Raw genomic sequence first — 10,563 nt, 5'->3', positions numbered from 1 at the left:
ATGACTTGCTATACCGGCGATGAAAAACACCGTGAACCTACAACCTGGGAGTCCTTAAAAAGATCTCAAGGATGTATCAAGTCTAGCAAGTCAAAGTCTAGCTAAAATCCTTCTTAGAGACCGGTGCCCAGCAGTAGGTAGAACATTAATGGCTTGATCACATATTTTACAATTTAAAATTGTATCATTAGTTATAATAAAGTGCAGAACACGCAGTGATATTGTATTCTGATATACAACATCTAATAAGTAACAATACTAAAACTTCAACAAACTGTTCAGTACACTTAGTATGAGTTTTTACGTTTTGACAAAAATGACAGTTTTTATTTTTGCTTACGTATTTACCATATATTTCCAATCAGTTCTGATACAATCTGCTAGGAGCTACGAACAAAATTATAACAACCGTTTCTTGCGAACACTTCACGCAATGTTTTCTGTTATCAACCATCCATTGTTCGAACGTAAGCCGAATCGACCGTTAAGACGACGATTACACCGCAGTACTCATAATGATAGGGCTGCGATCAAAGCGAAGCCCTATTACCGTTCGTGATATGCCTCTACTGCGGGCGAAACGTTCTTTAGGGAACGTTTTATTCAAATTATATTTCATTTTGTAGTAAACTAAAGTTTGTCGTGATTTTATTCAAAATGTGATATAGTTTTACCCTATACAAATAATACGAGATGCTTGAACCGCATGAGCAACATGAGCTGCACATGTTTCATGAGCAATATGAAGTTAATAATCCGCATGGACCACACGAGCCGCATAAGCTACATAAGTCAAACGACTTTCATAAGCAAAAGGCAACAGGGGTGCATGAACCACCTATGCTGCATGAGCCAAATGAGTTGAATTAGCCGTATGAACCATTCAAGCCTCATAAGCCACATGAACTGCATAAGCCGCACGGACCATAAGAGCCGCATTAGGTACACGAGTCAAATGATTTACATAAGCAACAGGTATACATGAGCCACATAAGCTGTATGAGCCATATGAGTTAAATTAGCCATACGTACCATTCAAGCCTCATAAGCCGCATCACCCGCATAAGCCGCATGACCCGAACAAGCCGCATGAGCCGCAAGCCGCGGCCGCACGCCGCATCATCTGGTAAGTGCACTCATAAGACGTTTAAACGATTATTATTGTTCCCACGGTCCGTATTGGCGTGTGCGATGCTCATTACGACATGCTTCCGCAATTAGCCATGGGATACGGAGCCACTTTCTAGCACTTGATGGGGAAAGACGGTTAGAAATGCAAATATATGGAACTATAAACAGGATTGGATAAATACGCCCGATTGAACTACGTATTGCATTGGTTTGTGCCTAACGCATTTAACGGACGAACTGCAGTAGTTTGTACCGCATTTAACGATCTGTCGAAGATATCGGGTTCTATCCCCCGTGAGCAGAATGTGTATAAAACATTTTGGATCTAAATACTTCGTTCAGTTCGTGTACTTTTTTGTGTCCATGGAACACACGACATTTAATCCAATCTGCAACGATTATTATACATATCATGTTTTCAATCGTTTAAATGCAATCGAATATCTAATAACTTTCATCAAAAACATTATTTAGTGAAGAATATACAATTATTATTAATTTATACTTAAGAATAAGTAGCACAGACTATAAATATTTAGGGGTCCCGCGTAAAAAAAAACCGTCCACGGGGTTGAACGCCCGATCATCAAAAACCAAGTCGATCGCTTTTAAAACCGCTTTCCGACTGACACTACTAATTATTTCGACTTTATTACACTTTTTTTTTTTATTTTGTTTCGTTTTAATTATAGTTTGACTTTATCGGCTCATGAATTTCAATTATACGCGCCTATAAAAAGTGACCGTTCCCCGATCAGCGCGATGACTAATTAGTTATGACCAATTATGGCCGGCGTCAGATGTAATCGAATTTGGAACGACGAGAAACGATTATACTTAGGTATCGAGTTAAATATACTTTTTTGTTAAGATGTCTACTGACCAGAGAATGCGCGTGTAACGTATAACGGGTATTAGGCGGGTTACACAGGTATACCCGAATGCAGTACGCTTGTAATGTTACAATTCCGAATGTTATAGTCATGGTTTCCGTGGGTCGTAGGTTACAGTAAGTCTTTTATTTTAATGTAATCAAATTCGACATAAATATCTTCTTTCCATTTTCAGATTTCTGTTGGATAATTTTTAAGCATTTAAAAATATATAATGTACTTCATGCTTAAAATTTGAACTTCAATTCATCTATATATTATCGAGTTTTTACGGATAATGGAAGCAATTGAAAAAAGGGAACGTGCAGTCCTACATAAGGCCGATCACAAATGTACCGACTTTGGGGCTTAATTAAAACGTCTCATATAAGTTTTACCACATACTTATACAGAATAGAGCATTTTTATATTATACTGTTTATCGGTCAGTACCTACCTTTATATGGGACTGCATTGTGTACCAATTTTAAGTGGGCGAAACATGTTTTCAGTCATTCTGTCTGTTGGATTATGCCGACGAGTCATGATCCTAACATAGACAGAGTAATCCAATAGACTCCAAAATTATCAAGCGATAAATCTATTTACATAACCGCTGAGTTATATTAACCTTTAATCCCGGATAAGCGCTACAATAAGACTGATAATGAATATATTGTTAATAATAATACGTTCAAAACCAACCCATTATTGACACATTATTACATCTAGCAAATTATATTTGAATTTATATTCTACTGAACCAATAGTATTTTTTTATAAATGCCACGTTAATTTCTTACTAACGACGGCAACACAATAAGTTAGTCCTATAATTTTATTTAAGAGTTATTATTTTATTTAAGAGTTTTTAAGAGACTACTTTTGTTAGTAAAGTCCGCGCCAAACTGCAAGTCCACTCCGAATACAGAAACGAGTCGCGTCGCAACAACAAATTGTAGATATTAGAGGAAGACGGCGCGGCAGAAGTTGTGAAGTTTGGCGCGGACTACATCCAAGTATACTTAGAATACAATAAATATTACTTTTACATATTACTAAAGTGAAATCCGTATCAAAACTCGAAGGCAGAAAAGTAACTTTATAACGCTTTGTCGCAACAAAGTGTAACAAAGCAAGTTCGTGCATTCCGCTATCGAAATGCCTCGTGACACGCCGACCGGCCACGCGACACACTCGTGATAGAGTTACAGTCGATCTATCCGCTCTATTTGCTCTCCACAATTGCCTTTTAGACCATTGTTGTCGACATCGCTCGAGCGTTTCTATACGTCGCCTATATCAGTACATATTTATGATATAGTGCTTAATTTTATTTTCGTTTCTACTTTATGGCAGTTGTATAAAGTGCTGTTATGCTCTGGTCTTAAACGTAAGACAGTGACAATTATACGGTAACCTAACCTAGACAGAGTAATCCAATGGAGTCCAAATTTTCAAAGCGATAAATCTATTTACATGTAAACGGTGAATGTAGATACAATGAAAGTCATAATATTTATAATAATACGTTCACATGCAATCCATGAATATATTTTCTTAGTTAACGTTGAGTTATTACATCTATAAAATCATATTTTAATTCTAATTTTAGTAAAGCATTTCACTAAAAAGTCCTCTATTTATTTTATTTAAGAATTTTATTTTGTCAGTAGTATGTATAAAATACTACATGTATGTATTACTAAAGTAAAGTCTATATCACAAACTCGAAAACAGCGGGGCTTTGTCGCAACAAAGTGTAACAAAGCAAGTTCGTGCATTCCGCTATCGAAATGCCTCGTGACACGCCGACCGGCCACGCGACACACTCGTGATAGAGTTACAGTCGATCTATCCGCTCTATTTGCTCTCCACAATTGCCCTTTAGACCATTGTTGTCGACATCGCTCGAGCGTTTCTATACGTCGTCTATATCGGTTCATATTTATGATATAGTGGTTAATTTATTTTCATTTCTACGTCGTATAAACTGCTGCTATGTTGTGATTTAAAAGGTAAGAGAGTAACAGTTATTATTGGACGTAGTTATGCAAAATAGATCCAACCACAAAAACTAGCTTTTGGGAAAACTGATCTTTTAGTAAAAGTTAAATTGCCTAATTTATGGTTGGTATCACTGATATCTGTATATTTCAAAAGAAAAAGACCATGCAGCTTGAATATTTTTTCCATATACGAAAGTTGATGTGGAGATGCCATTTGTGATAGTAACTAAAATAACGGCTTTTGTGGGTTGGAGCCATTTTGCATAATTACGTCCAATTATAAGTTGGTACAAGTAGTGGATTTCGACCAGGGAGATACCACTGCTACACTTATTGTAGCCTAAAGTAAAAACAGCCTTGGAAGCGTGTGGTGTGAGAAACTTACACATGAGGCGACCATCCTAGCCCTGTGAAGTAGCGACGCATCTGTGATCGACTTCAAATAAAACTCCTGCTTCATATGGAGTTGCTTTCAGATATTCATGTGAAGGTGGTAGAACCCTTTGTGGTTCAACTCCGGCGGCACCACCGCCACACCTATTTCTACTTTATAACAGCAGTGTTAGGCGCTGCTGTGTTCCGATTTGAAGGGTGTGGTAAGGGAGACAGACTTTTCTGAGGCGTTCTAGCTTAGTCCTCAGGGGTAGCGGCGCATCTGCGGCCGACCTCTGGTAGGAATGTTTAATCTTATCTGGGGTTGATTACAAATTTCCATGGGCGGCAGTAGCCACTTACCATCAGGTGGAGTGCATGCTCGTCTGCTACTCCTATATTATAAAAAAAAAATCATGAGCGGCAGTGGCTACTTGCTACCGGTAGGACTACACTCGTTTCCCGCTTCAATTTTATAAATAAAGGCGGTCCAACTTAATCCTCAAGGACTGCGGCACATTTTGTTGTAGGTTGGATTCCACTCCTATTTGGGATTGATTACAGATGTCCATGTGCGGCAGTGACCACGTATCTTCGGATGGACTGTACGTACGTTCGTTTGCAAGTTAAATTTTAAAAAGACATTGCATTTTAGTTAGCGATAATAAAGAACATTTGCAAACATTTAAATATATAATATTTAAAATATTGTACAAAGCTTGAGCAAAGAGCAAAGAGCAAAAATGAGCAAAGATTGAACAAAGCTTGGTCTTATGTATTTATGTGTAGATTACTTTTAATTGACCCAACGACCAGTAAACCAATGTAAATATTACAAATCAGTTATATCCGTAGACCTAGACAATATAAAACAAACACATTAAATTAGAAATGTTATAAAGTGCTATAATGTAATAGCATTGTATTTTTTTAGAATATTGGAGGAGCATACACTCCATCTAATTAGCTGCGTCCGTCCATAAACATCTGTTATCAATCCCGGATAGGATTAGATTCCTACCTGAGGACTAAGTTAAAACATAACAACGTTTAACACTACTTTTGTTAGGCAGAAAAGGTGTGGTATGTCGTAATATTGCTTTCATTACGAATTTATATAATAACATATTTATTACATAACACGAACCCTTTAATAGACATATAGTAAATGCAGAACTTATTTTGTTTCAGCTTTTGAACATTCGAATACGGCAAAGAAATCGCGCAAAGAAATGAATCACACAAAGCTCCTGCTAAAATGGATCCGAAGAGCTTTCAAAGCGAAACTGTGACTGCGGTATCGCGAAACACAGTGTCACTGGGTACAGTCAACTACATAATACATGACGTGTACCTATGTTTTTTAATGTTAGGTAATAATGCTAAAAAATATTGTAAGTTTACAATGCAGTAATTAAACATAGTCAATAATAGCCTAGCGGTATAATATTCGGCTCCACATGCCGAAGGCCCGGAGTTCAAATTCTAGACATGTACATAATTATGCGACGTACTGTACTTAGTGTATTAGTAATTACTTATCATTGCATTATCTGTTAAGGAATACATCGTGATTAAACGTTCATACCCCAGAGTTCTTTAAAAAAATCTGAAAGATATGTTGTACTTGGCCAAAGTTAAATGATATCTAAATATATTATATAACTCAAAGTTGACTGACTGACGTAGTGATCTATCAACGGACAGCCCAAACCACTGGACGGGCTGAAATTTGGCATGCAGGTAGATGTTATGACGTAGGCATCCGCTAAGAAAATATTTTGATCAATTCTACCCCCAAGGGGATAAAATAGGGGATGAAAATATTATTTCGTAACGCGAGCGAAGCCGCGGGCAAAAGCTCGTAGGTAATATTAGTCGAAACCTAGAATTTCACACTGTTATTAATACAAAATAATCAAAATAAAAAAAGCTTATTATTTATGAGGCGAAGCGGTCAAAGTACTGAAATTTTACACGATATACCGAGAGCTACACGTAAAATGGAGTGAAGAGCTTTCAAAGTGAAATTACGACAGGCCGTGACTATTACGAAACATATTATAGTGTCGCCGTACAGTCGACGTCGAAATGTAATGACAGGTACATTAACTGGCTGTAACTCTGTGAGATTCGGTACTAAAATATGATATTTTCCTTTATAAAGCAGTTTTTTTACAATGGTGCTTTTTGTTTTCTTTAGTAAGTAAATAGTAAAACTAAAACTAGAAGTAAATAGACAGCCACGTTACAGAAGATTACGTGATTCTTAAAGCCTTTTTCAGTTTCTGTATAGGGAGAACGTAAATAATGAAGGATTTTTTTATAAGATTGAAGCAACAATCGAGCTATTGTAGTCCATCTGATAGTGGTCACTGCTACACATGAACTTCTATAACCAACTCTACATTGAATAGGGTATATATATTTTTTTTTAATTTGTGTAGTTACTGTTGGCCCTAGCGACCTGTACAGTTTCACCGGGTTTTGGAGGCGAGCCCAAGGTTCATCCGGGACAAGAAGACTATGGGCTGGAGCGAATAGGGTATAGATGAAGTGAATTGCACATGCGTTGAATCCTGAGGACTAAAATGATCGCGTCTTTATCGGGCGTCGTCCACACCATTCCACCGAAACGCAAGAACTGTTTAACGTTAATCCCGCTCCACATTCTCGCGAGAATCTTTCGAGAATCTCACGAGAACGCGAAAAAAACCCGATTCATATCGGCTCAACATTCTCGTTTCTCGTCCTTTTCTCGCGTTTTCGCGAGAATGTGGAGTGGGCTTTAGAAATAGATGTGGTAGTGGTACTTCCCAGATAAAAATATAGAGGTTCTACTGCATTTCAAAATGCAGTCGATTCTCTTAAAATAAACGTAAATTTACGTTATTTAACTAGAAGTACGCACTGCATGCTAATGCATTTGTTTCAATTATTTTTACTTGCCACAAAACTTTAAACACTTTATGCCCCAGGGTCCTTGCGTGACCTAAGGCATTATAGCAGTATTAATGATATAGCAGCTTCAATGGTGTTACTACGTTCTAGGTTGCAGTATATGGTACGTCAGAATAACTTATATGAGTCGTTGCAACTTACTCTCCAAGGATAGCAAGTTATCAGTGCAGTGGTCGTCTGCATATAACATACGGTAAAAATACAGCTGGTAATAGCTCAATGGTCGACAATGGTCACAGCTTGTAGTCTCGTGGTACTTTTGCGTCATCTTACTCTGGTCCGAGGATCGAACTCAAGGTTTTTCGAAATTTCGAACACTTAAGGAACCATTATTACAACTACAAGAATTAATCAGTTCCCATAAAATGATCAAAAGCTTGTCCATTCTGTTGACTGTACTTGGCTAGTGTGGTATGTCCTTAATCGTTATCATCCTGAAAAGAAAATAATGATTAGTAATAGGATAGAAATGGCTCGATATTACTACACGTTACTGCTTTAACTAAGTACAAAAATAATGTTTAAATTATTGTATGATGTTTGAATAGACTTTTGTAAATATTATCACGCTGACTGTACACTCTTAGACACGTGTACCGTCTATTCAAAGCACTTTGAATCGAGCCATGGTTCCATGAATTGTGAACCTTAATTAATTCAGTGCATTGAAGGTCTCTTTAACACTAGGAATGATTTGACTCGAATTGATTGTAGTGTTGAATTAAATCGGTTTAATTTGACGTTAAGCAATGTTGGAGCTTGTTATACAATTAACGTAGTTAAGTATAGTGTTAAGCGTCTAAATTAAATCAGTTTATGCCATTTTAAAGCTATATAATATATAAATTATCTCCTAAAATATCTCCCTTAATAGCGAAATAAGAAATCGACGGGAAAGCGATTGCATTGCCTGTTGCATCATTGAAACCCTTTTATGTTTCAATGATGTGCACAGCTTTCCTTTGACTGCTAAATTTTGAATGGTCTCCATCGCCGCCAACTGGCCATTCCTTGTCAGACACTTTCATAAGTCGGCAAGTCAATATGCCTTCCGAAGCACGAATATACGAGCAAATTTAGCAAATATCGGTCTACCATCCAACTCCCAACCCCGGCCGATGCTTCAAAAACTTGCATTCTTACTAGTACCGTTTCATAAAAGAACGATATTTTCAATACTGATAGAAAAACGTGCCGATGCAGATGAATCTTTTATGCAACTCTATTACAGACAATGGCAATTTGAAATCAATCAAGAGATAACTATCAAAAGTATTTGATCAATGAATGTTGGTTAGTAGGCTGCTCAGCGCTATTAATATTATAGCATCAGTTAAACAAATTCAGTGTGCCTACAAATCAATTTTATTGCCTCCCTGGGTGCAATGCGTCAATGTACTTAGTATGACCACTGATGCTTGGTATAACAATACATAGAAATATGGTCACTGGTCAGCCATTATGTAAATCGTTATAATGAAATAGAATGGTCGGATAATCGGTATTATAATTATTATCAACGTGTATCGAATGCAGTATTTAATTTAACTTTTTTTACTTTAAATTAATTATCACTTGCTAAAACATTGAAGGGAAACACCGTGAGGAAACCTGCATATCTGAGAGATTTATAAAAAAAAAAAAACTCACAAGGTATGTGAAGTTTACCACTTAACCAGCGCGGTGTACTATGGCCTGATCCTTCTCATTCTGAGAGGAGACCCGTGCCCAGCAGTGGGACAGTAATGGGTAGATGATGATTTACTTTAAAGTAAGGTTTAAGTGTGCTGTTTTATTAAAGAATTCAATGTTTTTAAAGTGTACTTCGCGACCCCCTGGCACGCAAGACCCCCTAGCAAGATAAAGCGCATTAACTAATACATAATCGATGTGACATTCTGTTTTAGGTACCTCATTATGAAAATGATAAGAATATTGTACGGATTTCATATGTGTAACGTATAAAATATATGTTAAAATCGGTAGAGGGTAGGGGGTCGAGAAATATCATTATATATTCAGGGGGTCGTAAATGATAGGACAAAGATTGAAAAACACTGATCTAACTTATTTTGGTAATGAATATAAAAACACGGTATAATATATCTTCCCGAAAAGTTTAAGATTAAGATGTATTTAACCACGCATTAGTAGATATAAACATACCTAAAAGGTATAAAAAAAGATATAAAAAACATACCAATTTTACTTAATGACTTTAGAATTAGAACGTAGGATTTTTTGCCACCAAACGTTTAACTAGATGACGTGACGCAGCAGTACCTACGGGTTCGATTCCTGGCCAGGTAGATGTCTAAATGATTTAGAATTTAGTTGTGTGTGTTAACGTTTGTGTATTCGGTTTTTATGTATGTAGCAAGCAAGATACAAGGAATCCCCGATATATACCTCCTTGACTTTATCTCCTCACTGAAAAAAAGAAGTTTACAATAAGTTTATATACCGCGCTGGCCAAGTACAAATTGGTAAACTTTTTTAAAAGAACTTGCGTGAAGATTTGCTCGTGATTTTCCTTTACCTTTACATCAATAGATAATTAATTTCTAATGCACATCCATTCTAATGTTAAATCGCTCCGATTGTGATGTCGAGTTTCAACGACTAGGCTATCGTAACAAAGAATCCTATGAGTATAGAAGGCGTTATTATTTCTTAATTCGCGTTACTCTTTTACGCAATTAATAAGTTCATTGAAACAATGGAAAAATCAATGAACAGCGCGGTCAACCCTACGCAAGAACAATTTCTCCGCGTGACTCGCCGCTTTCAAAAATGACGCAATTAATCACAGTTTCTTCTCAATTTCTGTACCTATTGTCTCATTTGAGTGGAATTTAATGCAACAATGACTAGCTCCTAATTTCATTACCACCCACGGCTGGTCTGTATTCGCCTTTACTGACGCACAATAGTTTATTGTGCGCAAAGAACCAAATTAGTGAAATGACGCGGTGAATTCGTTGATGATTTTAACGGTGAGCTATCCTGGTTAGAGGTAATTGGTAATGAAAAATTTTAAGTATGACTGGCAATATGTGAGCGCGCACTATTAATTCAGGGATGAAATGCTAATAGGGCTAATAGAGATTAATCAATTTAATCGTTGATAAAGTTATGTTATAACGTTGAATAAAGAACAGTGATGAAGAAAGATTTGTATTTTCTACCTCTAAAAGATAATTGATTTACGTTATGCT

The sequence above is a fragment of the Epargyreus clarus genome, unplaced genomic scaffold, assembly GCF_041222505.1.
Source record: "Epargyreus clarus isolate Ecla_fem2 unplaced genomic scaffold, WU_Ecla_fem_2.2 ptg000026l, whole genome shotgun sequence".
Taxonomy (NCBI): Eukaryota; Metazoa; Arthropoda; class Insecta; order Lepidoptera; family Hesperiidae; genus Epargyreus; species Epargyreus clarus.
The sequence above is the reverse complement of the archived record's forward strand: the minus strand, read 5'-3'. Positions refer to the sequence as shown.